This window comes from Elephas maximus, chromosome 18 (genome assembly GCF_024166365.1).
Source record: "Elephas maximus indicus isolate mEleMax1 chromosome 18, mEleMax1 primary haplotype, whole genome shotgun sequence".
Classification (NCBI taxonomy): Eukaryota; Metazoa; Chordata; class Mammalia; order Proboscidea; family Elephantidae; genus Elephas; species Elephas maximus.
This window is the reverse complement of record NC_064836.1, coordinates 845,803-872,353: the sequence shown is the minus strand read 5'-3', so window position 1 is coordinate 872,353 and position 26,551 is coordinate 845,803.

Below are 26,551 nucleotides of genomic sequence, written 5' to 3'. Positions count from 1 at the left end.
CGAAGGGCCGTTTTCCCCCGGAGAACTGCCTCGCGGTAGCCCTGTTCTGGAAGTGGAACGAGTATGCAGTGTTAGCGTTCAGCTAATGTGAAGGCTCGCTTTGGCCCAGGGCAAACGAAGCGCCGGGGGAAATCTTCGCAGAGCCCGGCGCCTTTCCACGGTTCAAAGCGTGGAACTGCAGACTCTTTTGCAAAGAAGAGAGCGCACAGGCAACAGCAGCCTGCACGTTTCTCAGTGAAAGGGAGAACTCCCTGACTTCATCCAGTCCTCTGAGCAAAGCAGGCAGAAGGAGAGAAACTTTCTTTCCTTCCTCTTTCCTGCAACGAATTCCTCATTTGCTCTTGCAAACGCAAGGCTTCTTTTGAAAAACTACGTCACGGTGCAGGGATCCTTCCAGAGGAGCAACGACATAGTTTTAGCTGGAAGGGCTTGGCAGAGCAGCCGGGGAGAAAAGGCCTCTTGCTATTCTCTTTTCTTTCTGCCCGAATGCGGTCAATTGGCACTTGCCAAAGCAAGGTTTCCCAGCACAAACTACAAAGCAGGAGCTCTCTCCTGGCAGAGGAAATCCCATGCAGTGTTGCCCTGGCGAGATAGTGTTGCTACAGTGAGGCCCAGGGAAAACACACTGCCTAGAGAAATCCTAGCAAAGCCCTGTGTTTCCCCACAGGAATGTATGTCCGTTTCAGTTCTTTGCCAGCAACGGAGCTCAGAGGCAACGTCAGATTGTGTGTATCTCAGTGAGAGAAAGAACACTGTGACTTCCCCCGTTCCTCTGACGAAAGCAGTTAGAGGGAGAAAAGCGTCCTTTGCTTTCGCTTTCCCGCAATGAGCTCGACAGATCTGCCCTTCGCGAAGGGCTGTTTTCCCCCGGAGAACTGCCTCGCGGTAGCCCTGTTCTGGAAGTGGAACGAGTATGCAGTGTTAGCGTTCAGCTAATGTGAAGGCTCGCTTTGGCCCAGGGCAAACGAAGCGCCGGGGAAATCTTAGCAGAGCCCGGCGCCTTTCCACGGTTCAAAGCGTGGAACTGCAGACTCTTTTGCAAAGAAGAGAGCGCACAGGCAACAGCAGCCTGCACGTTTCTCAGTGAAAGGGAGAACTCCCTGACTTCATCCAGTCCTCTGAGCAAAGCAGGCAGAAGGAGAGAAACTTTCTTTCCTTCCTCTTTCCTGCAACGAATTCCTCATTTGCTCTTGCAAACGCAAGGCTTCTTTTGAAAAACTACGTCACGGTGCAGGGATCCTTCCAGAGGAGCAACGACATAGTTTTAGCTGGAAGGGCTTGGCAGAGCAGCCGGGGAGAAAAGGCCTCTTGCTATTCTCTTTTCTTTCTGCCCGAATGCGGTCAATTGGCACTTGCGAAAGCAAGGTTTCCCAGCACAAACTACAAAGCAGGAGCTCTCTCCTGGCAGAGGAAATCCCATGCAGTGTTGCCCTGGCGAGATAGTGTTGCTACAGTGAGGCCCAGGGAAAACAGACTGCCTAGAGAAATCCTAGCAAAGCCCTGTGTTTCCCCACAGGAATGTATGTCCGTTTCAGTTCTTTGCCAGCAACGGAGCTCAGAGGCAACGTCAGATTGTGTGTATCTCAGTGAGAGAAAGAACACTGTGACTTCCCCCGTTCCTCTGACGAAAGCAGTTAGAGGGAGAAAAGCGTCCTTTGCTTTCGCTTTCCCGCAATGAGCTCGACAGATCTGCCCTTCGCGAAGGGCCGTTTTCCCCCGGAGAACTGCCTCGTGGTAGCCCTGTTCTGGAAGTGGAACGAGTATGCAGTGTTAGCGTTCAGCTAATGTGAAGGCTCGCTTTGGCCCAGGGCAAACGAAGCGCCGGGGGAAATCTTCGCAGAGCCCGGCGCCTTTCCACGGTTCAAAGCGTGGAACTGCAGACTCTTTTGCAAAGAAGAGAGCGCACAGGCAACAGCAGCCTGCAAATTTCTCAGTGAAAGGGAGAACTCCCTGACTTCATCCAGTCCTCTGAGCAAAGCAGGCAGAAGGAGAGAAACTTTCTTGCCTTCCTCTTTCCTGCAACGAATTCCTCATTTGCTCTTGCAAACGCAAGGCTTCTTCTGAAAAACTACGTCACGGTGCAGGGATCCTTCCAGAGGAGCAACGACATAGTTTTAGCTGGAAGGGCTTGGGAAAGCAGCCGGGGAGAAAAGGCCTCTTGCTATTCTCTTTTCTTTCTGCCCGAATGCGGTCAATTGGCACTTGCCAAAGCAAGGTTTCCCAGCACAAACTACAAAGCAGGAGCTCTCTCCTGGCAGAGGAAATCCCATGCAGTGTTGCCCTGCCGAGATAGTGTTGCTACAGTGAGGCCCAGGGAAAACAGACTGCCTAGAGAAATTCTAGCAAAGCCCTATGTTTCCCCACAGGAATGTATGTCCGTTTCAGTTCTTTGCCAGCAACGGAGCTCAGAGGCAACGTCAGATTGTGTGTATCTCAGTGAGAGAAAGAACACTGTGACTTCCCCCGTTCCTCTGACGAAAGCAGTTAGAGGGAGAAAAGCGTCCTTTGCTTTCGCTTTCCCGCAATGAGCTCGACAGATCTGCCCTTCGCGAAGGGCTGTTTTCCCCCGGAGAACTGCCTCGCGGTAGCCCTGTTCTGGAAGTGGAACGAGTATGCAGTGTTAGCGTTCAGCTAATGTGAAGGCTCGCTTTGGCCCAGGGCAAACGAAGCGCCGGGGAAATCTTAGCAGAGCCCGGCGCCTTTCCACGGTTCAAAGCGTGGAACTGCAGACTCTTTTGCAAAGAAGAGAGCGCACAGGCAACAGCAGCCTGCACGTTTCTCAGTGAAAGGGAGAACTCCCTGACTTCATGCAGTCCTCTGAGCAAAGCAGGCAGAAGGAGAGAAACTTTCTTTCCTTCCTCTTTCCTGCAACGAATTCCTCATTTGCTCTTGCAAACGCAAGGCTTCTTTTGAAAAACTACGTCACGGTGCAGGGATCCTTCCAGAGGAGCAACGACATAGTTTTAGCTGGAAGGGCTTGGCAGAGCAGCCGGGGAGAAAAGGCCTCTTGCTATTCTCTTTTCTTTCTGCCCGAATGCGGTCAATTGGCACTTGCGAAAGCAAGGTTTCCCAGCACAAACTACAAAGCAGGAGCTCTCTCCTGGCAGAGGAAATCCCATGCAGTGTTGCCCTGGCGAGATAGTGTTGCTACAGTGAGGCCCAGGGAAAACAGACTGCCTAGAGAAATCCTAGCAAAGCCCTGTGTTTCCCCACAGGAATGTATGTCCGTTTCAGTTCTTTGCCAGCAACGGAGCTCAGAGGCAACGTCAGATTGTGTGTATCTCAGTGAGAGAAAGAACACTGTGACTTCCCCCGTTCCTCTGACGAAAGCAGTTAGAGGGAGAAAAGCGTCCTTTGCTTTCGCTTTCCCGCAATGAGCTCGACAGATCTGCCCTTCGCGAAGGGCCGTTTTCCCCCGGAGAACTGCCTCGCGGTAGCCCTGTTCTGGAAGTGGAACGAGTATGCAGTGTTAGCGTTCAGCTAATGTGAAGGCTCGCTTTGGCCCAGGGCAAACGAAGCGCCAGGGGAAATCTTCGCAGAGCCCGGCGCCTTTCCACGGTTCAAAGCGTGGAACTGCAGACTCTTTTGCAAAGAAGAGAGCGCACAGGCAACAGCAGCCTTCACGTTTCTCAGTGAAAGGGAGAACTCCCTGACTTCATCCAGTCCTCTGAGCAAAGCAGGCAGAAGGAGAGAAACTTTCTTGCCTTCCTCTTTCCTGCAACGAATTCCTCATTTGCTCTTGCAAACGCAAGGCTTCTTCTGAAAAACTACGTCACGGTGCAGGGATCCTTCCAGAGGAGCAACGACATAGTTTTAGCTGGAAGGGCTTGGCAGAGCAGCCGGGGAGAAAAGGCCTCTTGCTATTCTCTTTTCTTTCTGCCCGAATGCGGTCAATTGGCACTTGCCAAAGCAAGGTTTCCCAGCACAAACTACAAAGCAGGAGCTCTCTCCTGGCAGAGGAAATCCCATGCAGTGTTGCCCTGCCGAGATAGTGTTGCTACAGTGAGGCCCAGGGAAAACAGACTGCCTAGAGAAATCCTAGCAAAGCCCTGTGTTTCCCCACAGGAATGTATGTCCGTTTCAGTTCTTTGCCAGCAACGGAGCTCAGAGGCAACGTCAGATTGTGTGTATCTCAGTGAGAGAAAGAACACTGTGACTTCCCCCGTTCCTCTGACGAAAGCAGTTAGAGGGAGAAAAGCGTCCTTTGCTTTCGCTTTCCCGCAATGAGCTCGACAGATCTGCCCTTCGCGAAGGGCTGTTTTCCCCCGGAGAACTGCCTCGCGGTAGCCCTGTTCTGGAAGTGGAACGAGTATGCAGTGTTAGCGTTCAGCTAATGTGAAGGCTCGCTTTGGCCCAGGGCAAACGAAGCGCCGGGGAAATCTTAGCAGAGCCCGGCGCCTTTCCACGGTTCAAAGCGTGGAACTGCAGACTCTTTTGCAAAGAAGAGAGCGCACAGGCAACAGCAGCCTGCACGTTTCTCAGTGAAAGGGAGAACTCCCTGACTTCATCCAGTCCTCTGAGCAAAGCAGGCAGAAGGAGAGAAACTTTCTTTCCTTCCTCTTTCCTGCAACGAATTCCTCATTTGCTCTTGCAAACGCAAGGCTTCTTCTGAAAAACTACGTCACGGTGCAGGGATCCTTCCAGAGGAGCAACGACATAGTTTTAGCTGGAAGGGCTTGGGAAAGCAGCCGGGGAGAAAAGGCCTCTTGCTATTCTCTTTTCTTTCTGCCCGAATGAGGTCATTTGGCACTTGCTAAAGCAAGGTTTCCCAGCACAAACTACAAAGCAGGAGCTCTCTCCTGGCAGAGGAAATCCCATGCAGTGTTGCCCTGGCGAGATAGTGTTGCTACAGTGAGGCCCAGGGAAAACAGACTGCCTAGAGAAATCCTAGCAAAGCCCTGTGTTTCCCCACAGGAATGTATGTCCGTTTCAGTTCTTTGCCAGCAACGGAGCTCAGAGGCAACGTCAGATTGTGTGTATCTCAGTGAGAGAAAGAACACTGTGACTTCCCCCGTTCCTCTGACGAAAGCAGTTAGAGGGAGAAAAGCGTCCTTTGCTTTCGCTTTCCCGCAATGAGCTCGACAGATCTGCCCTTCGCGAAGGGCTGTTTTCCCCCGGAGAACTGCCTCGGGGTAGCCCTGTTCTGGAAGTGGAACGAGTATGCAGTGTTAGCGTTCAGCTAATGTGAAGGCTCGCTTTGGCCCAGGGCAAACGAAGCGCCGGGGAAATCTTAGCAGAGCCCGGCGCCTTTCCACGGTTCAAAGCGTGGAACTGCAGACTCTTTTGCAAAGAAGAGAGCGCACAGGCAACAGCAGCCTGCACGTTTCTCAGTGAAAGGGAGAACTCCCTGACTTCATCCAGTCCTCTGAGCAAAGCAGGCAGAAGGAGAGAAACTTTCTTTCCTTCCTCTTTCCTGCAACGAATTCCTCATTTGCTCTTGCAAACGCAAGGCTTCTTCTGAAAAACTACGTCACGGTGCAGGGATCCTTCCAGAGGAGCAACGACATAGTTTTAGCTGGAAGGGCTTGGGAAAGCAGCCGGGGAGAAAAGGCCTCTTGCTATTCTCTTTTCTTTCTGCCCGAATGCGGTCATTTGGCACTTGCTAAAGCAAGGTTTCCCAGCACAAACTACAAAGCAGGAGCTCTCTCCTGGCAGAGGAAATCCCATGCAGTGTTGCCCTGGCGAGATAGTGTTGCTACAGTGAGGCCCAGGGAAAACACACTGCCTAGAGAAATCCTAGCAAAGCCCTGTGTTTCCCCACAGGAATGTATGTCCGTTTCAGTTCTTTGCCAGCAACGGAGCTCAGAGGCAACGTCAGATTGTGTGTATCTCAGTGAGAGAAAGAACACTGTGACATCCCCCGTTCCTCTGACGAAAGCAGTTAGAGGGAGAAAAGCGTCCTTTGCTTTCGCTTTCCCGCAATGAGCTCGACAGATCTGCCCTTCGCGAAGGGCCGTTTTCCCCCGGAGAACTGCCTCGCGGTAGCCCTGTTCTGGAAGTGGAACGAGTATGCAGTGTTAGCGTTCAGCTAATGTGAAGGCTCGCTTTGGCCCAGGGCAAACGAAGCGCCGGGGGAAATCTTCGCAGAGCCCGGCGCCTTTCCACGGTTCAAAGCGTGGAACTGCAGACTCTTTTGCAAAGAAGAGAGCGCACAGGCAACAGCAGCCTGCACGTTTCTCAGTGAAAGGGAGAACTCCCTGACTTCATCCAGTCCTCTGAGCAAAGCAGGCAGAAGGAGAGAAACTTTCTTTCCTTCCTCTTTCCTGCAACGAATTCCTCATTTGCTCTTGCAAACGCAAGGCTTCTTTTGAAAAACTACGTCACGGTGCAGGGATCCTTCCAGAGGAGCAACGACATAGTTTTAGCTGGAAGGGCTTGGCAGAGCAGCCGGGGAGAAAAGGCCTCTTGCTATTCTCTTTTCTTTCTGCCCGAATGCGGTCAATTGGCACTTGCGAAAGCAAGGTTTCCCAGCACAAACTACAAAGCAGGAGCTCTCTCCTGGCAGAGGAAATCCCATGCAGTGTTGCCCTGGCGAGATAGTGTTGCTACAGTGAGGCCCAGGGAAAACAGACTGCCTAGAGAAATCCTAGCAAAGCCCTGTGTTTCCCCACAGGAATGTATGTCCGTTTCAGTTCTTTGCCAGCAACGGAGCTCAGAGGCAACGTCAGATTGTGTGTATCTCAGTGAGAGAAAGAACACTGTGACTTCCCCCGTTCCTCTGACGAAAGCAGTTAGAGGGAGAAAAGCGTCCTTTGCTTTCGCTTTCCCGCAATGAGCTCGACAGATCTGCCCTTCGCGAAGGGCCGTTTTCCCCCGGAGAACTGCCTCGCGGTAGCCCTGTTCTGGAAGTGGAACGAGTATGCAGTGTTAGCGTTCAGCTAATGTGAAGGCTCGCTTTGGCCCAGGGCAAACGAAGCGCCGGGGAAATCTTAGCAGAGCCCGGCGCCTTTCCACGGTTCAAAGCGTGGAACTGCAGACTCTTTTGCAAAGAAGAGAGCGCACAGGCAACAGCAGCCTGCACGTTTCTCAGTGAAAGGGAGAACTCCCTGACTTCATCCAGTCCTCTGAGCAAAGCAGGCAGAAGGAGAGAAACTTTCTTTCCTTCCTCTTTCCTGCAACGAATTCCTCATTTGCTCTTGCAAACGCAAGGCTTCTTCTGAAAAACTACGTCACGGTGCAGGGATCCTTCCAGAGGAGCAACGACATAGTTTTAGCTGGAAGGGCTTGGGAAAGCAGCCGGGGAGAAAAGGCCTCTTGCTATTCTCTTTTCTTTCTGCCCGAATGCGGTCAATTGGCACTTGCCAAAGCAAGGTTTCCCAGCACAAACTACAAAGCAGCAGCTCTCTCCTGGCAGAGGAAATCCCATGCAGTGTTGCCCTGGCGAGATAGTGTTGCTACAGTGAGGCCCAGGGAAAACAGACTGCCTAGAGAAATCCTAGCAAAGCCCTGTGTTTCCCCACAGGAATGTATGTCCGTTTCAGTTCTTTGCCAGCAACGGAGCTCAGAGGCAACGTCAGATTGTGTGTATCTCAGTGAGAGAAAGAACACTGTGACTTCCCCCGTTCCTCTGACGAAAGCAGTTAGAGGGAGAAAAGCGTCCTTTGCTTTCGCTTTCCCGCAATGAGCTCGACAGATCTGCCCTTCGCGAAGGGCCGTTTTCCCCCGGAGAACTGCCTCGCGGTAGCCCTGTTCTGGAAGTGGAACGAGTATGCAGTGTTAGCGTTCAGCTAATGTGAAGGCTCGCTTTGGCCCAGGGCAAACGAAGCGCCGGGGGAAATCTTAGCAGAGCCCGGCGCCTTTCCACGGTTCAAAGCGTGGAACTGCAGACTCTTTTGCAAAGAAGAGAGCGCACAGGCAACAGCAGCCTGCAAATTTCTCAGTGAAAGGGAGAACTCCCTGACTTCATCCAGTCCTCTGAGCAAAGCAGGCAGAAGGAGAGAAACTTTCTTTCCTTCCTCTTTCCTGCAACGAATTCCTCATTTGCTCTTGCAAACGCAAGGCTTCTTTTGAAAAACTACGTCACGGTGCAGGGATCCTTCCAGAGGAGCAACGACATAGTTTTAGCTGGAAGGGCTTGGGAAAGCAGCCGGGGAGAAAAGGCCTCTTGCTATTCTCTTTTCATTCTGCCCGAATGCGGTCAATTGGCACTTGCGAAAGCAAGGTTTCCCAGCACAAACTACAAAGCAGGAGCTCTCTCCTGGCAGAGGAAATCCCATGCAGTGTTGCCCTGGCGAGATAGTGTTGCTACAGTGAGGCCCAGGGAAAACACACTGCCTAGAGAAATCCTAGCAAAGCCCTGTGTTTCCCCACAGGAATGTATGTCCGTTTCAGTTCTTTGCCAGCAACGGAGCTCAGAGGCAACGTCAGATTGTGTGTATCTCAGTGAGAGAAAGAACACTGTGACTTCCCCCGTTCCTCTGACGAAAGCAGTTAGAGGGAGAAAAGCGTCCTTTGCTTTCGCTTTCCCGCAATGAGCTCGACAGATCTGCCCTTCGCGAAGGGCCGTTTTCCCCCGGAGAACTGCCTCGCGGTAGCCCTGTTCTGGAAGTGGAACGAGTATGCAGTGTTAGCGTTCAGCTAATGTGAAGGCTCGCTTTGGCCCAGGGCAAACGAAGCGCCGGGGGAAATCTTAGCAGAGCCCGGCGCCTTTCCACGGTTCAAAGCGTGGAACTGCAGACTCTTTTGCAAAGAAGAGAGCGCACAGGCAACAGCAGCCTGCACGTTTCTCAGTGAAAGGGAGAACTCCCTGACTTCATCCAGTCCTCTGAGCAAAGCAGGCAGAAGGAGAGAAACTTTCTTGCCTTCCTCTTTCCTGCAACGAATTCCTCATTTGCTCTTGCAAACGCAAGGCTTCTTCTGAAAAACTACGTCACGGTGCAGGGATCCTTCCAGAGGAGCAACGACATAGTTTTAGCTGGAAGGGCTTGGGAAAGCAGCCGGGGAGAAAAGGCCTCTTGCTATTCTCTTTTCTTTCTGCCCGAATGCGGTCATTTGGCACTTGCCAAAGCAAGGTTTCCCAGCACAAACTACAAAGCAGGAGCTCTCTCCTGGCAGAGGAAATCCCATGCAGTGTTGCCCTGCCGAGATAGTGTTGCTACAGTGAGGCCCAGGGAAAACAGACTGCCTAGAGAAATCCTAGCAAAGCCCTGTGTTTCCCCACAGGAATGTATGTCCGTTTCAGTTCTTTGCCAGCAACGGAGCTCAGAGGCAACGTCAGATTGTGTGTATCTCAGTGAGAGAAAGAACACTGTGACTTCCCCCGTTCCTCTGACGAAAGCAGTTAGAGGGAGAAAAGCGTCCTTTGCTTTCGCTTTCCCGCAATGAGCTCGACAGATCTGCCCTTCGCGAAGGGCCGTTTTCCCCCGGAGAACTGCCTCGCGGTAGCCCTGTTCTGGAAGTGGAACGAGTATGCAGTGTTAGCGTTCAGCTAATGTGAAGGCTCGCTTTGGCCCAGGGCAAACGAAGCGCCGGGGGAAATCTTAGCAGAGCCCGGCGCCTTTCCACGGTTCAAAGCGTGGAACTGCAGACTCTTTTGCAAAGAAGAGAGCGCCCAGGCAACAGCAGCCTGCAGATTTCTCAGTGAAAGGGAGAACTCCCTGACTTCATCCAGTCCTCTGAGCAAAGCAGGCAGAAGGAGAGAAACTTTCTTGCCTTCCTCTTTCCTGCAACGAATTCCTCATTTGCTCTTGCAAACGCAAGGCTTCTTCTGAAAAACTACGTCACGGTGCAGGGATCCTTCGAGAGGAGCAACGACATAGTTTTAGCTGGAAGGGCTTGGGAAAGCAGCCGGGGAGAAAAGGCCTCTTGCTATTCTCTTTTCTTTCTGCCCGAATGCGGTCATTTGGCACTTGCTAAAGCAAGGTTTCCCAGCACAAACTACAAAGCAGGAGCTCTCTCCTGGCAGAGGAAATCCCATGCAGTGTTGCCCTGGCGAGATAGTGTTGCTACAGTGAGGCCCAGGGAAAACACACTGCCTAGAGAAATCCTAGCAAAGCCCTGTGTTTCCCCACAGGAATGTATGTCCGTTTCAGTTCTTTGCCAGCAACGGAGCTCAGAGGCAACGTCAGATTGTGTGTATCTCAGTGAGAGAAAGAACACTGTGACATCCCCCGTTCCTCTGACGAAAGCAGTTAGAGGGAGAAAAGCGTCCTTTGCTTTCGCTTTCCCGCAATGAGCTCGACAGATCTGCCCTTCGCGAAGGGCCGTTTTCCCCCGGAGAACTGCCTCGCGGTAGCCCTGTTCTGGAAGTGGAACGAGTATGCAGTGTTAGCGTTCAGCTAATGTGAAGGCTCGCTTTGGCCCAGGGCAAGCGAAGCGCCGGGGAAATCTTAGCAGAGCCCGGCGCCTTTCCACGGTTCAAAGCGTGGAACTGCAGACTCTTTTGCAAAGAAGAGAGCGCACAGGCAACAGCAGCCTGCACGTTTCTCAGTGAAAGGGAGAACTCCCTGACTTCATCCAGTCCTCTGAGCAAAGCAGGCAGAAGGAGAGAAACTTTCTTTCCTTCCTCTTTCCTGCAACGAATTCCTCATTTGCTCTTGCAAACGCAAGGCTTCTTCTGAAAAACTACGTCACGGTGCAGGGATCCTTCCAGAGGAGCAACGACATAGTTTTAGCTGGAAGGGCTTGGGAAAGCAGCCGGGGAGAAAAGGCCTCTTGCTATTCTCTTTTCTTTCTGCCCGAATGCGGTCAATTGGCACTTGCCAAAGCAAGGTTTCCCAGCACAAACTACAAAGCAGCAGCTCTCTCCTGGCAGAGGAAATCCCATGCAGTGTTGCCCTGGCGAGATAGTGTTGCTACAGTGAGGCCCAGGGAAAACAGACTGCCTAGAGAAATCCTAGCAAAGCCCTGTGTTTCCCCACAGGAATGTATGTCCGTTTCAGTTCTTTGCCAGCAACGGAGCTCAGAGGCAACGTCAGATTGTGTGTATCTCAGTGAGAGAAAGAACACTGTGACTTCCCCCGTTCCTCTGACGAAAGCAGTTAGAGGGAGAAAAGCGTCCTTTGCTTTCGCTTTCCCGCAATGAGCTCGACAGATCTGCCCTTCGCGAAGGGCCGTTTTCCCCCGGAGAACTGCCTCGCGGTAGCCCTGTTCTGGAAGTGGAACGAGTATGCAGTGTTAGCGTTCAGCTAATGTGAAGGCTCGCTTTGGCCCAGGGCAAACGAAGCGCCGGGGGAAATCTTAGCAGAGCCCGGCGCCTTTCCACGGTTCAAAGCGTGGAACTGCAGACTCTTTTGCAAAGAAGAGAGCGCACAGGCAACAGCAGCCTGCAAATTTCTCAGTGAAAGGGAGAACTCCCTGACTTCATCCAGTCCTCTGAGCAAAGCAGGCAGAAGGAGAGAAACTTTCTTTCCTTCCTCTTTCCTGCAACGAATTCCTCATTTGCTCTTGCAAACGCAAGGCTTCTTTTGAAAAACTACGTCACGGTGCAGGGATCCTTCCAGAGGAGCAACGACATAGTTTTAGCTGGAAGGGCTTGGGAAAGCAGCCGGGGAGAAAAGGCCTCTTGCTATTCTCTTTTCATTCTGCCCGAATGCGGTCAATTGGCACTTGCGAAAGCAAGGTTTCCCAGCACAAACTACAAAGCAGGAGCTCTCTCCTGGCAGAGGAAATCCCATGCAGTGTTGCCCTGGCGAGATAGTGTTGCTACAGTGAGGCCCAGGGAAAACAGACTGCCTAGAGAAATCCTAGCAAAGCCCTGTGTTTCCCCACAGGAATGTATGTCCGTTTCAGTTCTTTGCCAGCAACGGAGCTCAGAGGCAACGTCAGATTGTGTGTATCTCAGTGAGAGAAAGAACACTGTGACTTCCCCCGTTCCTCTGACGAAAGCAGTTAGAGGGAGAAAAGCGTCCTTTGCTTTCGCTTTCCCGCAATGAGCTCGACAGATCTGCCCTTCGCGAAGGGCCGTTTTCCCCCGGAGAACTGCCTCGCGGTAGCCCTGTTCTGGAAGTGGAACGAGTATGCAGTGTTAGCGTTCAGCTAATGTGAAGGCTCGCTTTGGCCCAGGGCAAACGAAGCGCCGGGGGAAATCTTAGCAGAGCCCGGCGCCTTTCCACGGTTCAAAGCGTGGAACTGCAGACTCTTTTGCAAAGAAGAGAGCGCACAGGCAACAGCAGCCTGCACGTTTCTCAGTGAAAGGGAGAACTCCCTGACTTCATCCAGTCCTCTGAGCAAAGCAGGCAGAAGGAGAGAAACTTTCTTGCCTTCCTCTTTCCTGCAACGAATTCCTCATTTGCTCTTGCAAACGCAAGGCTTCTTCTGAAAAACTACGTCACGGTGCAGGGATCCTTCCAGAGGAGCAACGACATAGTTTTAGCTGGAAGGGCTTGGGAAAGCAGCCGGGGAGAAAAGGCCTCTTGCTATTCTCTTTTCTTTCTGCCCGAATGCGGTCATTTGGCACTTGCCAAAGCAAGGTTTCCCAGCACAAACTACAAAGCAGGAGCTCTCTCCTGGCAGAGGAAATCCCATGCAGTGTTGCCCTGCCGAGATAGTGTTGCTACAGTGAGGCCCAGGGAAAACAGACTGCCTAGAGAAATCCTAGCAAAGCCCTGTGTTTCCCCACAGGAATGTATGTCCGTTTCAGTTCTTTGCCAGCAACGGAGCTCAGAGGCAACGTCAGATTGTGTGTATCTCAGTGAGAGAAAGAACACTGTGACTTCCCCCGTTCCTCTGACGAAAGCAGTTAGAGGGAGAAAAGCGTCCTTTGCTTTCGCTTTCCCGCAATGAGCTCGACAGATCTGCCCTTCGCGAAGGGCCGTTTTCCCCCGGAGAACTGCCTCGCGGTAGCCCTGTTCTGGAAGTGGAACGAGTATGCAGTGTTAGCGTTCAGCTAATGTGAAGGCTCGCTTTGGCCCAGGGCAAACGAAGCGCCGGGGGAAATCTTAGCAGAGCCCGGCGCCTTTCCACGGTTCAAAGCGTGGAACTGCAGACTCTTTTGCAAAGAAGAGAGCGCCCAGGCAACAGCAGCCTGCAGATTTCTCAGTGAAAGGGAGAACTCCCTGACTTCATCCAGTCCTCTGAGCAAAGCAGGCAGAAGGAGAGAAACTTTCTTGCCTTCCTCTTTCCTGCAACGAATTCCTCATTTGCTCTTGCAAACGCAAGGCTTCTTCTGAAAAACTACGTCACGGTGCAGGGATCCTTCCAGAGGAGCAACGACATAGTTTTAGCTGGAAGGGCTTGGGAAAGCAGCCGGGGAGAAAAGGCCTCTTGCTATTCTCTTTTCTTTCTGCCCGAATGCGGTCATTTGGCACTTGCTAAAGCAAGGTTTCCCAGCACAAACTACAAAGCAGGAGCTCTCTCCTGGCAGAGGAAATCCCATGCAGTGTTGCCCTGGCGAGATAGTGTTGCTACAGTGAGGCCCAGGGAAAACACACTGCCTAGAGAAATCCTAGCAAAGCCCTGTGTTTCCCCACAGGAATGTATGTCCGTTTCAGTTCTTTGCCAGCAACGGAGCTCAGAGGCAACGTCAGATTGTGTGTATCTCAGTGAGAGAAAGAACACTGTGACATCCCCCGTTCCTCTGACGAAAGCAGTTAGAGGGAGAAAAGCGTCCTTTGCTTTCGCTTTCCCGCAATGAGCTCGACAGATCTGCCCTTCGCGAAGGGCCGTTTTCCCCCGGAGAACTGCCTCGCGGTAGCCCTGTTCTGGAAGTGGAACGAGTATGCAGTGTTAGCGTTCAGCTAATGTGAAGGCTCGCTTTGGCCCAGGGCAAGCGAAGCGCCGGGGAAATCTTAGCAGAGCCCGGCGCCTTTCCACGGTTCAAAGCGTGGAACTGCAGACTCTTTTGCAAAGAAGAGAGCGCACAGGCAACAGCAGCCTGCACGTTTCTCAGTGAAAGGGAGAACTCCCTGACTTCATCCAGTCCTCTGAGCAAAGCAGGCAGAAGGAGAGAAACTTTCTTTCCTTCCTCTTTCCTGCAACGAATTCCTCATTTGCTCTTGCAAACGCAAGGCTTCTTCTGAAAAACTACGTCACGGTGCAGGGATCCTTCCAGAGGAGCAACGACATAGTTTTAGCTGGAAGGGCTTGGGAAAGCAGCCGGGGAGAAAAGGCCTCTTGCTATTCTCTTTTCTTTCTGCCCGAATGCGGTCAATTGGCACTTGCCAAAGCAAGGTTTCCCAGCACAAACTACAAAGCAGCAGCTCTCTCCTGGCAGAGGAAATCCCATGCAGTGTTGCCCTGGCGAGATAGTGTTGCTACAGTGAGGCCCAGGGAAAACAGACTGCCTAGAGAAATCCTAGCAAAGCCCTGTGTTTCCCCACAGGAATGTATGTCCGTTTCAGTTCTTTGCCAGCAACGGAGCTCAGAGGCAACGTCAGATTGTGTGTATCTCAGTGAGAGAAAGAACACTGTGACTTCCCCCGTTCCTCTGACGAAAGCAGTTAGAGGGAGAAAAGCGTCCTTTGCTTTCGCTTTCCCGCAATGAGCTCGACAGATCTGCCCTTCGCGAAGGGCCGTTTTCCCCCGGAGAACTGCCTCGCGGTAGCCCTGTTCTGGAAGTGGAACGAGTATGCAGTGTTAGCGTTCAGCTAATGTGAAGGCTCGCTTTGGCCCAGGGCAAACGAAGCGCCGGGGGAAATCTTAGCAGAGCCCGGCGCCTTTCCACGGTTCAAAGCGTGGAACTGCAGACTCTTTTGCAAAGAAGAGAGCGCACAGGCAACAGCAGCCTGCAAATTTCTCAGTGAAAGGGAGAACTCCCTGACTTCATCCAGTCCTCTGAGCAAAGCAGGCAGAAGGAGAGAAACTTTCTTTCCTTCCTCTTTCCTGCAACGAATTCCTCATTTGCTCTTGCAAACGCAAGGCTTCTTTTGAAAAACTACGTCACGGTGCAGGGATCCTTCCAGAGGAGCAACGACATAGTTTTAGCTGGAAGGGCTTGGGAAAGCAGCCGGGGAGAAAAGGCCTCTTGCTATTCTCTTTTCATTCTGCCCGAATGCGGTCAATTGGCACTTGCGAAAGCAAGGTTTCCCAGCACAAACTACAAAGCAGGAGCTCTCTCCTGGCAGAGGAAATCCCATGCAGTGTTGCCCTGGCGAGATAGTGTTGCTACAGTGAGGCCCAGGGAAAACAGACTGCCTAGAGAAATCCTAGCAAAGCCCTGTGTTTCCCCACAGGAATGTATGTCCGTTTCAGTTCTTTGCCAGCAACGGAGCTCAGAGGCAACGTCAGATTGTGTGTATCTCAGTGAGAGAAAGAACACTGTGACTTCCCCCGTTCCTCTGACGAAAGCAGTTAGAGGGAGAAAAGCGTCCTTTGCTTTCGCTTTCCCGCAATGAGCTCGACAGATCTGCCCTTCGCGAAGGGCCGTTTTCCCCCGGAGAACTGCCTCGCGGTAGCCCTGTTCTGGAAGTGGAACGAGTATGCAGTGTTAGCGTTCAGCTAATGTGAAGGCTCGCTTTGGCCCAGGGCAAACGAAGCGCCGGGGGAAATCTTAGCAGAGCCCGGCGCCTTTCCACGGTTCAAAGCGTGGAACTGCAGACTCTTTTGCAAAGAAGAGAGCGCACAGGCAACAGCAGCCTGCACGTTTCTCAGTGAAAGGGAGAACTCCCTGACTTCATCCAGTCCTCTGAGCAAAGCAGGCAGAAGGAGAGAAACTTTCTTGCCTTCCTCTTTCCTGCAACGAATTCCTCATTTGCTCTTGCAAACGCAAGGCTTCTTCTGAAAAACTACGTCACGGTGCAGGGATCCTTCCAGAGGAGCAACGACATAGTTTTAGCTGGAAGGGCTTGGGAAAGCAGCCGGGGAGAAAAGGCCTCTTGCTATTCTCTTTTCTTTCTGCCCGAATGCGGTCATTTGGCACTTGCCAAAGCAAGGTTTCCCAGCACAAACTACAAAGCAGGAGCTCTCTCCTGGCAGAGGAAATCCCATGCAGTGTTGCCCTGGCGAGATAGTGTTGCTACAGTGAGGCCCAGGGAAAACAGACTGCCTAGAGAAATCCTAGCAAAGCCCTGTGTTTCCCCACAGGAATGTATGTCCGTTTCAGTTCTTTGCCAGCAACGGAGCTCAGAGGCAACGTCAGATTGTGTGTATCTCAGTGAGAGAAAGAACACTGTGACTTCCCCCGTTCCTCTGACGAAAGCAGTTAGAGGGAGAAAAGCGTCCTTTGCTTTCGCTTTCCCGCAATGAGCTCGACAGATCTGCCAGTCGCGAAGGGCCGTTTTCCCCCGGAGAACTGCCTCGCGGTAGCCCTGTTCTGGAAGTGGAACGAGTATGCAGTGTTAGCGTTCAGCTAATGTGAAGGCTCGCTTTGGCCCAGGGCAAACGAAGCGCCGGGGAAATCTTAGCAGAGCCCGGCGCCTTTCCACGGTTCAAAGCGTGGAACTGCAGACTCTTTTGCAAAGAAGAGAGCGCACAGGCAACAGCAGCCTGCAAATTTCTCAGTGAAAGGGAGAACTCCCTGACTTCATCCAGTCCTCTGAGCAAAGCAGGCAGAAGGAGAGAAACTTTCTGTCCTTCCTCTTTCCTGCAACGAATTCCTCATTTGCTCTTCCAAACGCAAGGCTTCTTTTGAAAAACTACGTCACGGTGCAGGGATCCTTCCAGAGGAGCAACGACATAGTTTTAGCTGGAAGGGCTTGGGAAAGCAGCCGGGGAGAAAAGGCCTCTTGCTATTCTCTTTTCATTCTGCCCGAATGCGGTCAATTGGCACTTGCGAAAGCAAGGTTTCCCAGCACAAACTACAAAGCAGGAGCTCTCTCCTGGCAGAGGAAATCCCATGCAGTGTTGCCCTGGCGAGATAGTGTTGCTACAGTGAGGCCCAGGGAAAACAGACTGCCTAGAGAAATCCTAGCAAAGCCCTGTGTTTCCCCACAGGAATGTATGTCCGTTTCAGTTCTTTGCCAGCAACGGAGCTCAGAGGCAACGTCAGATTGTGTGTATCTCAGTGAGAGAAAGAACACTGTGACTTCCCCCGTTCCTCTGACGAAAGCAGTTAGAGGGAGAAAAGCGTCCTTTGCTTTCGCTTTCCCGCAATGAGCTCGACAGATCTGCCCTTCGCGAAGGGCTGTTTTCCCCCGGAGAACTGCCTCGCGGTAGCCCTGTTCTGGAAGTGGAACGAGTATGCAGTGTTAGCGTTCAGCTAATGTGAAGGCTCGCTTTGGCCCAGGGCAAACGAAGCGCCGGGGAAATCTTAGCAGAGCCCGGCGCCTTTCCACGGTTCAAAGCGTGGAACTGCAGACTCTTTTGCAAAGAAGAGAGCGCACAGGCAACAGCAGCCTGCACGTTTCTCAGTGAAAGGGAGAACTCCCTGACTTCATCCAGTCCTCTGAGCAAAGCAGGCAGAAGGAGAGAAACTTTCTTTCCTTCCTCTTTCCTGCAACGAATTCCTCATTTGCTCTTGCAAACGCAAGGCTTCTTCTGAAAAACTACGTCACGGTGCAGGGATCCTTCCAGAGGAGCAACGACATAGTTTTAGCTGGAAGGGCTTGGGAAAGCAGCCGGGGAGAAAAGGCCTCTTGCTATTCTCTTTTCTTTCTGCCCGAATGCGGTCAATTGGCACTTGCCAAAGCAAGGTTTCCCAGCACAAACTACAAAGCAGGAGCTCTCTCCTGGCAGAGGAAATCCCATGCAGTGTTGCCCTGGCGAGATAGTGTTGCTACAGTGAGGCCCAGGGAAAACAGACTGCCTAGAGAAATCCTAGCAAAGCCCTGTGTTTCCCCACAGGAATGTATGTCCGTTTCAGTTCTTTGCCAGCAACGGAGCTCAGAGGCAACGTCAGATTGTGTGTATCTCAGTGAGAGAAAGAACACTGTGACTTCCCCCGTTCCTCTGACGAAAGCAGTTAGAGGGAGAAAAGCGTCCTTTGCTTTCGCTTTCCCGCAATGAGCTCGACAGATCTGCCCTTCGCGAAGGGCCGTTTTCCCCCGGAGAACTGCCTCGCGGTAGCCCTGTTCTGGAAGTGGAACGAGTATGCAGTGTTAGCGTTCAGCTAATGTGAAGGCTCGCTTTGGCCCAGGGCAAACGAAGCGCCGGGGGAAATCTTAGCAGAGCCCGGCGCCTTTCCACGGTTCAAAGCGTGGAACTGCAGACTCTTTTGCAAAGAAGAGAGCGCACAGGCAACAGCAGCCTGCAAATTTCTCAGTGAAAGGGAGAACTCCCTGACTTCATCCAGTCCTCTGAGCAAAGCAGGCAGAAGGAGAGAAACTTTCTGTCCTTCCTCTTTCCTGCAACGAATTCCTCATTTGCTCTTCCAAACGCAAGGCTTCTTTTGAAAAACTACGTCACGGTGCAGGGATCCTTCCAGAGGAGCAACGACATAGTTTTAGCTGGAAGGGCTTGGGAAAGCAGCCGGGGAGAAAAGGCCTCTTGCTATTCTCTTTTCATTCTGCCCGAATGCGGTCAATTGGCACTTGCGAAAGCAAGGTTTCCCAGCACAAACTACAAAGCAGGAGCTCTCTCCTGGCAGAGGAAATCCCATGCAGTGTTGCCCTGGCGAGATAGTGTTGCTACAGTGAGGCCCAGGGAAAACAGACTGCCTAGAGAAATCCTAGCAAAGCCCTGTGTTTCCCCACAGGAATGTATGTCCGTTTCAGTTCTTTGCCAGCAACGGAGCTCAGAGGCAACGTCAGATTGTGTGTATCTCAGTGAGAGAAAGAACACTGTGACTTCCCCCGTTCCTCTGACGAAAGCAGTTAGAGGGAGAAAAGCGTCCTTTGCTTTCGCTTTCCCGCAATGAGCTCGACAGATCTGCCCTTCGCGAAGGGCTGTTTTCCCCCGGAGAACTGCCTCGCGGTAGCCCTGTTCTGGAAGTGGAACGAGTATGCAGTGTTAGCGTTCAGCTAATGTGAAGGCTCGCTTTGGCCCAGGGCAAACGAAGCGCCGGGGAAATCTTAGCAGAGCCCGGCGCCTTTCCACGGTTCAAAGCGTGGAACTGCAGACTCTTTTGCAAAGAAGAGAGCGCACAGGCAACAGCAGCCTGCACGTTTCTCAGTGAAAGGGAGAACTCCCTGACTTCATCCAGTCCTCTGAGCAAAGCAGGCAGAAGGAGAGAAACTTTCTTTCCTTCCTCTTTCCTGCAACGAATTCCTCATTTGCTCTTGCAAACGCAAGGCTTCTTCTGAAAAACTAAGTCACGGTGCAGGGATCCTTCCAGAGGAGCAACGACATAGTTTTAGCTGGAAGGGCTTGGGAAAGCAGCCGGGGAGAAAAGGCCTCTTGCTATTCTCTTTTCTTTCTGCCCGAATGCGGTCAATTGGCACTTGCCAAAGCAAGGTTTCCCAGCACAAACTACAAAGCAGGAGCTCTCTCCTGGCAGAGGAAATCCCATGCAGTGTTGCCCTGGCGAGATAGTGTTGCTACAGTGAGGCCCAGGGAAAACAGACTGCCTAGAGAAATCCTAGCAAAGCCCTGTGTTTCCCCACAGGAATGTATGTCCGTTTCAGTTCTTTGCCAGCAACGGAGCTCAGAGGCAACGTCAGATTGTGTGTATCTCAGTGAGAGAAAGAACACTGTGACTTCCCCCGTTCCTCTGACGAAAGCAGTTAGAGGGAGAAAAGCGTCCTTTGCTTTCGCTTTCCCGCAATGAGCTCGACAGATCTGCCCTTCGCGAAGGGCCGTTTTCCCCCGGAGAACTGCCTCGCGGTAGCCCTGTTCTGGAAGTGGAACGAGTATGCAGTGTTAGCGTTCAGCTAATGTGAAGGCTCGCTTTGGCCCAGGGCAAACGAAGCGCCGGGGAAATCTTAGCAGAGCCCGGCGCCTTTCCACGGTTCAAAGCGTGGAACTGCAGACTCTTTTGCAAAGAAGAGAGCGCACAGGCAACAGCAGCCTGCACGTTTCTCAGTGAAAGGGAGAACTCCCTGACTTCATCCAGTCCTCTGAGCAAAGCAGGCAGAAGGAGAGAAACTTTCTTTCCTTCCTCTTTCCTGCAACGAATTCCTCATTTGCTCTTGCAAACGCAAGGCTTCTTCTGAAAAACTACGTCACGGTGCAGGGATCCTTCCAGAGGAGCAACGACATAGTTTTAGCTGGAAGGGCTTGGGAAAGCAGCCGGGGAGAAAAGGCCTCTTGCTATTCTCTTTTCTTTCTGCCCGAATGCGGTCAATTGGCACTTGCCAAAGCAAGGTTTCCCAGCACAAACTACAAAGCAGGAGCTCTCTCCTGGCAGAGGAAATCCCATGCAGTGTTGCCCTGGCGAGATAGTGTTGCTACAGTGAGGCCCAGGGAAAACACACTGCCTAGAGAAATCCTAGCAAAGCCCTGTGTTTCCCCACAGGAATGTATGTCCGTTTCAGTTCTTTGCCAGCAACGGAGCTCAGAGGCAACGTCAGATTGTGTGTATCTCAGTGAGAGAAAGAACACTGTGACTTCCCCCGTTCCTCTGACGAAAGCAGTTAGAGGGAGAAAAGCGTCCTTTGCTTTCGCTTTCCCGCAATGAGCTCGACAGATCTGCCCTTCGCGAAGGGCTGTTTTCCCCCGGAGAACTGCCTCGCGGTAGCCCTGTTCTGGAAGTGGAACGAGTATGCAGTGTTAGCGTTCAGCTAATGTGAAGGCTCGCTTTGGCCCAGGGCAAACGAAGCGCCGGGGAAATCTTAGCAGAGCCCGGCGCCTTTCCACGGTTCAAAGCGTGGAACTGCAGACTCTTTTGCAAAGAAGAGAGCGCACAGGCAACAGCAGCCTGCACGTTTCTCAGTGAAAGGGAGAACTCCCTGACTTCATCCAGTCCTCTGAGCAAAGCAGGCAGAAGGAGAGAAACTTTCTTTCCTTCCTCTTTCCTGCAACGAATTCCTCATTTGCTCTTGCAAACGCAAGGCTTCTTCTGAAAAACTACGTCACGGTGCAGGGATCCTTCCAGAGGAGCAACGACATAGTTTTAGCTGGAAGGGCTTGGGAAAGCAGCCGGGGAGAAAAGGCCTCTTGCTATTCTCTTTTCTTTCTGCCCGAATGCGGTCAATTGGCACTTGCGAAAGCAAGGTTTCCCAGCACAAACTACAAAGCAGGAGCTCTCTCCTGGCAGAGGAAATCCCATGCAGTGTTGCCCTGGCGAGATAGTGTTGCTACAGTGAGGCCCAGGGAAAACAGACTGCCTAGAGAAATCCTAGCAAAGCCCTGTGTTTCCCCACAGGAATGTATGTCCGTTTCAGTTCTTTGCCAGCAACGGAGCTCAGAGGCAACGTCAGATTGTGTGTATCTCAGTGAGAGAAAGAACACTGTGACTTCCCCCGTTCCTCTGACGAAAGCAGTTAGAGGGAGAAAAGCGTCCTTTGCTTTCGCTTTCCCGCAATGAGCTCGACAGATCTGCCCTTCGCGAAGGGCCGTTTTCCCCCGGAGAACTGCCTCGCGGTAGCCCTGTTCTGGAAGTGGAACGAGTATGCAGTGTTAGCGTTCAGCTAATGTGAAGGCTCGCTTTGGCCCAGGGCAAACGAAGCGCCGGGGAAATCTTAGCAGAGCCCGGCGCCTTTCCACGGTTCAAAGCGTGGAACTGCAGACTCTTTTGCAAAGAAGAGAGCGCCCAGGCAACAGCAGCCTGCACGTTTCTCAGTGAAAGGGAGAACTCCCTGACTTCATCCAGTCCTCTGAGCAAAGCAGGCAGAAGGAGAGAAACTTTCTTTCCTTCCTCTTTCCTGCAACGAATTCCTCATTTGCTCTTGCAAACGCAAGGCTTCTTCTGAAAAACTACGTCACGGTGCAGGGATCCTTCGAGAGGAGCAACGACATAGTTTTAGCTGGAAGGGCTTGGGAAAGCAGCCGGGGAGAAAAGGCCTCTTGCTATTCTCTTTTCTTTCTGCCCGAATGCGGTCATTTGGCACTTGCTAAAGCAAGGTTTCCCAGCACAAACTACAAAGCAGGAGCTCTCTCCTGGCAGAGGAAATCCCATGCAGTGTTGCCCTGGCGAGATAGTGTTGCTACAGTGAGGCCCAGGGAAAACACACTGCCTAGAGAAATCCTAGCAAAGCCCTGTGTTTCCCCACAGGAATGTATGTCCGTTTCAGTTCTTTGCCAGCAACGGAGCTCAGAGGCAACGTCAGATTGTGTGTATCTCAGTGAGAGAAAGAACACTGTGACATCCCCCGTTCCTCTGACGAAAGCAGTTAGAGGGAGAAAAGCGTCCTTTGCTTTCGCTTTCCCGCAATGAGCTCGACAGATCTGCCCTTCGCGAAGGGCCGTTTTCCCCCGGAGAACTGCCTCGCGGTAGCCCTGTTCTGGAAGTGGAACGAGTATGCAGTGTTAGCGTTCAGCTAATGTGAAGGCTCGCTTTGGCCCAGGGCAAGCGAAGCGCCGGGGAAATCTTAGCAGAGCCCGGCGCCTTTCCACGGTTCAAAGCGTGGAACTGCAGACTCTTTTGCAAAGAAGAGAGCGCACAGGCAACAGCAGCCTGCACGTTTCTCAGTGAAAGGGAGAACTCCCTGACTTCATCCAGTCCTCTGAGCAAAGCAGGCAGAAGGAGAGAAACTTTCTTTCCTTCCTCTTTCCTGCAACGAATTCCTCATTTGCTCTTGCAAACGCAAGGCTTCTTTTGAAAAACTACGTCACGGTGCAGGGATCCTTCCAGAGGAGCAACGACATAGTTTTAGCTGGAAGGGCTTGGCAGAGCAGCCGGGGAGAAAAGGCCTCTTGCTATTCTCTTTTCTTTCTTCCCGAATGCGGTCAATTGGCACTTGCGAAAGCAAGGTTTCCCAGCACAAACTACAAAGCAGGAGCTCTCTCCTGGCAGAGGAAATCCCATGCAGTGTTGCCCTGGCGAGATAGTGTTGCTACAGTGAGGCCCAGGGAAAACAGACTGCCTAGAGAAATCCTAGCAAAGCCCTGTGTTTCCCCACAGGAATGTATGTCCGTTTCAGTTCTTTGCCAGCAACGGAGCTCAGAGGCAACGTCAGATTGTGTGTATCTCAGTGAGAGAAAGAACACTGTGACTTCCCCCGTTCCTCTGACGAAAGCAGTTAGAGGGAGAAAAGCGTCCTTTGCTTTCGCTTTCCCGCAATGAGCTCGACAGATCTGCCCTTCGCGAAGGGCTGTTTTCCCCCGGAGAACTGCCTCGCGGTAGCCCTGTTCTGGAAGTGGAACGAGTATGCAGTGTTAGCGTTCAGCTAATGTGAAGGCTCGCTTTGGCCCAGGGCAAACGAAGCGCCGGGGAAATCTTAGCAGAGCCCGGCGCCTTTCCACGGTTCAAAGCGTGGAACTGCAGACTCTTTTGCAAAGAAGAGAGCGCACAGGCAACAGCAGCCTGCACGTTTCTCAGTGAAAGGGAGAACTCCCTGACTTCATCCAGTCCTCTGAGCAAAGCAGGCAGAAGGAGAGAAACTTTCTTTCCTTCCTCTTTCCTGCAACGAATTCCTCATTTGCTCTTGCAAACGCAAGGCTTCTTCTGAAAAACTACGTCACGGTGCAGGGATCCTTCCAGAGGAGCAACGACATAGTTTTAGCTGGAAGGGCTTGGGAAAGCAGCCGGGGAGAAAAGGCCTCTTGCTATTCTCTTTTCTTTCTGCCCGAATGCGGTCATTTGGCACTTGCTAAAGCAAGGTTTCCCAGCACAAACTACAAAGCAGGAGCTCTCTCCTGGCAGAGGAAATCCCATGCAGTGTTGCCCTGGCGAGATAGTGTTGCTACAGTGAGGCCCAGGGAAAACACACTGCCTAGAGAAATCCTAGCAAAGCCCTGTGTTTCCCCACAGGAATGTATGTCCGTTTCAGTTCTTTGCCAGCAACGGAGCTCAGAGGCAACGTCAGATTGTGTGTATCTCAGTGAGAGAAAGAACACTGTGACATCCCCCGTTCCTCTGACGAAAGCAGTTAGAGGGAGAAAAGCGTCCTTTGCTTTCGCTTTCCCGCAATGAGCTCGACAGATCTGCCCTTCGCGAAGGGCCGTTTTCCCCCGGAGAACTGCCTCGCGGTAGCCCTGTTCTGGAAGTGGAACGAGTATGCAGTGTTAGCGTTCAGCTAATGTGAAGGCTCGCTTTGGCCCAGGGCAAGCGAAGCGCCGGGGAAATCTTAGCAGAGCCCGGCGCCTTTCCACGGTTCAAAGCGTGGAACTGCAGACTCTTTTGCAAAGAAGAGAGCGCACAGGCAACAGCAGCCTGCACGTTTCTCAGTGAAAGGGAGAACTCCCTGACTTCATCCAGTCCTCTGAGCAAAGCAGGCAGAAGGAGAGAAACTTTCTTTCCTTCCTCTTTCCGGCAACGAATTCCTCATTTGCTCTTGCAAACGCAAGGCTTCTTTTGAAAAACTACGTCACGGTGCAGGGATCCTTCCAGAGGAGCAACGACATAGTTTTAGCTGGAAGGGCTTGGCAGAGCAGCCGGGGAGAAAAGGCCTCTTGCTATTCTCTTTTCTTTCTGCCCGAATGCGGTCAATTGGCACTTGCGAAAGCAAGGTTTCCCAGCACAAACTACAAAGCAGGAGCTCTCTCCTGGCAGAGGAAATCCCATGCAGTGTTGCCCTGGCGAGATAGTGTTGCTACAGTGAGGCCCAGGGAAAACAGACTGCCTAGAGAAATCCTAGCAAAGCCCTGTGTTTCCCCACAGGAATGTATGTCCGTTTCAGTTCTTTGCCAGCAACGGAGCTCAGAGGCAACGTCAGATTGTGTGTATCTCAGTGAGAGAAAGAACACTGTGACTTCCCCCGTTCCTCTGACGAAAGCAGTTAGAGGGAGAAAAGCGTCCTTTGCTTTCGCTTTCCCGCAATGAGCTCGACAGATCTGCCCTTCGCGAAGGGCCGTTTTCCCCCGGAGAACTGCCTCGCGGTAGCCCTGTTCTGGAAGTGGAACGAGTATGCAGTGTTAGCGTTCAGCTAATGTGAAGGCTCGCTTTGGCCCAGGGCAAACGAAGCGCCGGGGAAATCTTAGCAGAGCCCGGCGCCTTTCCACGGTTCAAAGCGTGGAACTGCAGACTCTTTTGCAAAGAAGAGAGCGCACAGGCAACAGCAGCCTGCACGTTTCTCAGTGAAAGGGAGAACTCCCTGACTTCATCCAGTCCTCTGAGCAAAGCAGGCAGAAGGAGAGAAACTTTCTTTCCTTCCTCTTTCCTGCAACGAATTCCTCATTTGCTCTTGCAAACGCAAGGCTTCTTTTGAAAAACTACGTCACGGTGCAGGGATCCTTCCAGAGGAGCAACGACATAGTTTTAGCTGGAAGGGCTTGGGAAAGCAGCCGGGGAGAAAAGGCCTCTTGCTATTCTCTTTTCATTCTGCCCGAATGCGGTCAATTGGCACTTGCGAAAGCAAGGTTTCCCAGCACAAACTACAAAGCAGGAGCTCTCTCCTGGCAGAGGAAATCCCATGCAGTGTTGCCCTGGCGAGATAGTGTTGCTACAGTGAGGCCCAGGGAAAACACACTGCCTAGAGAAATCCTAGCAAAGCCCTGTGTTTCCCCACAGGAATGTATGTCCGTTTCAGTTCTTTGCCAGCAACGGAGCTCAGAGGCAACGTCAGATTGTGTGTATCTCAGTGAGAGAAAGAACACTGTGACTTCCCCCGTTCCTCTGACGAAAGCAGTTAGAGGGAGAAAAGCGTCCTTTGCTTTCGCTTTCCCGCAATGAGCTCGACAGATCTGCCCTTCGCGAAGGGCTGTTTTCCCCCGGAGAACTGCCTCGCGGTAGCCCTGTTCTGGAAGTGGAACGAGTATGCAGTGTTAGCGTTCAGCTAATGTGAAGGCTCGCTTTGGCCCAGGGCAAACGAAGCGCCGGGGAAATCTTAGCAGAGCCCGGCGCCTTTCCACGGTTCAAAGCGTGGAACTGCAGACTCTTTTGCAAAGAAGAGAGCGCACAGGCAACAGCAGCCTGCAAATTTCTCAGTGAAAGGGAGAACTCCCTGACTTCATCCAGTCCTCTGAGCAAAGCAGGCAGAAGGAGAGAAACTTTCTTTCCTTCCTCTTTCCTGCAACGAATTCCTCATTTGCTCTTGCAAACGCAAGGCTTCTTCTGAAAAACTACGTCACGGTGCAGGGATCCTTCCAGAGGAGCAACGACATAGTTTTAGCTGGAAGGGCTTGGGAAAGCAGCCGGGGAGAAAAGGCCTCTTGCTATTCTCTTTTCTTTCTGCCCGAATGCGGTCATTTGGCACTTGCTAAAGCAAGGTTTCCCAGCACAAACTACAAAGCAGGAGCTCTCTCCTGGCAGAGGAAATCCCATGCAGTGTTGCCCTGGCGAGATAGTGTTGCTACAGTGAGGCCCAGGGAAAACACACTGCCTAGAGAAATCCTAGCAAAGCCCTGTGTTTCCCCACAGGAATGTATGTCCGTTTCAGTTCTTTGCCAGCAACGGAGCTCAGAGGCAACGTCAGATTGTGTGTATCTCAGTGAGAGAAAGAACACTGTGACTTCCCCCGTTCCTCTGACGAAAGCAGTTAGAGGGAGAAAAGCGTCCTTTGCTTTCGCTTTCCCGCAATGAGCTCGACAGATCTGCCCTTCGCGAAGGGCCGTTTTCCCCCGGAGAACTGCCTCGCGGTAGCCCTGTTCTGGAAGTGGAACGAGTATGCAGTGTTAGCGTTCAGCTAATGTGAAGGCTCGCTTTGGCCCAGGGCAAACGAAGCGCCGGGGGAAATCTTCGCAGAGCCCGGCGCCTTTCCACGGTTCAAAGCGTGGAACTGCAGACTCTTTTGCAAAGAAGAGAGCGCACAGGCAACAGCAG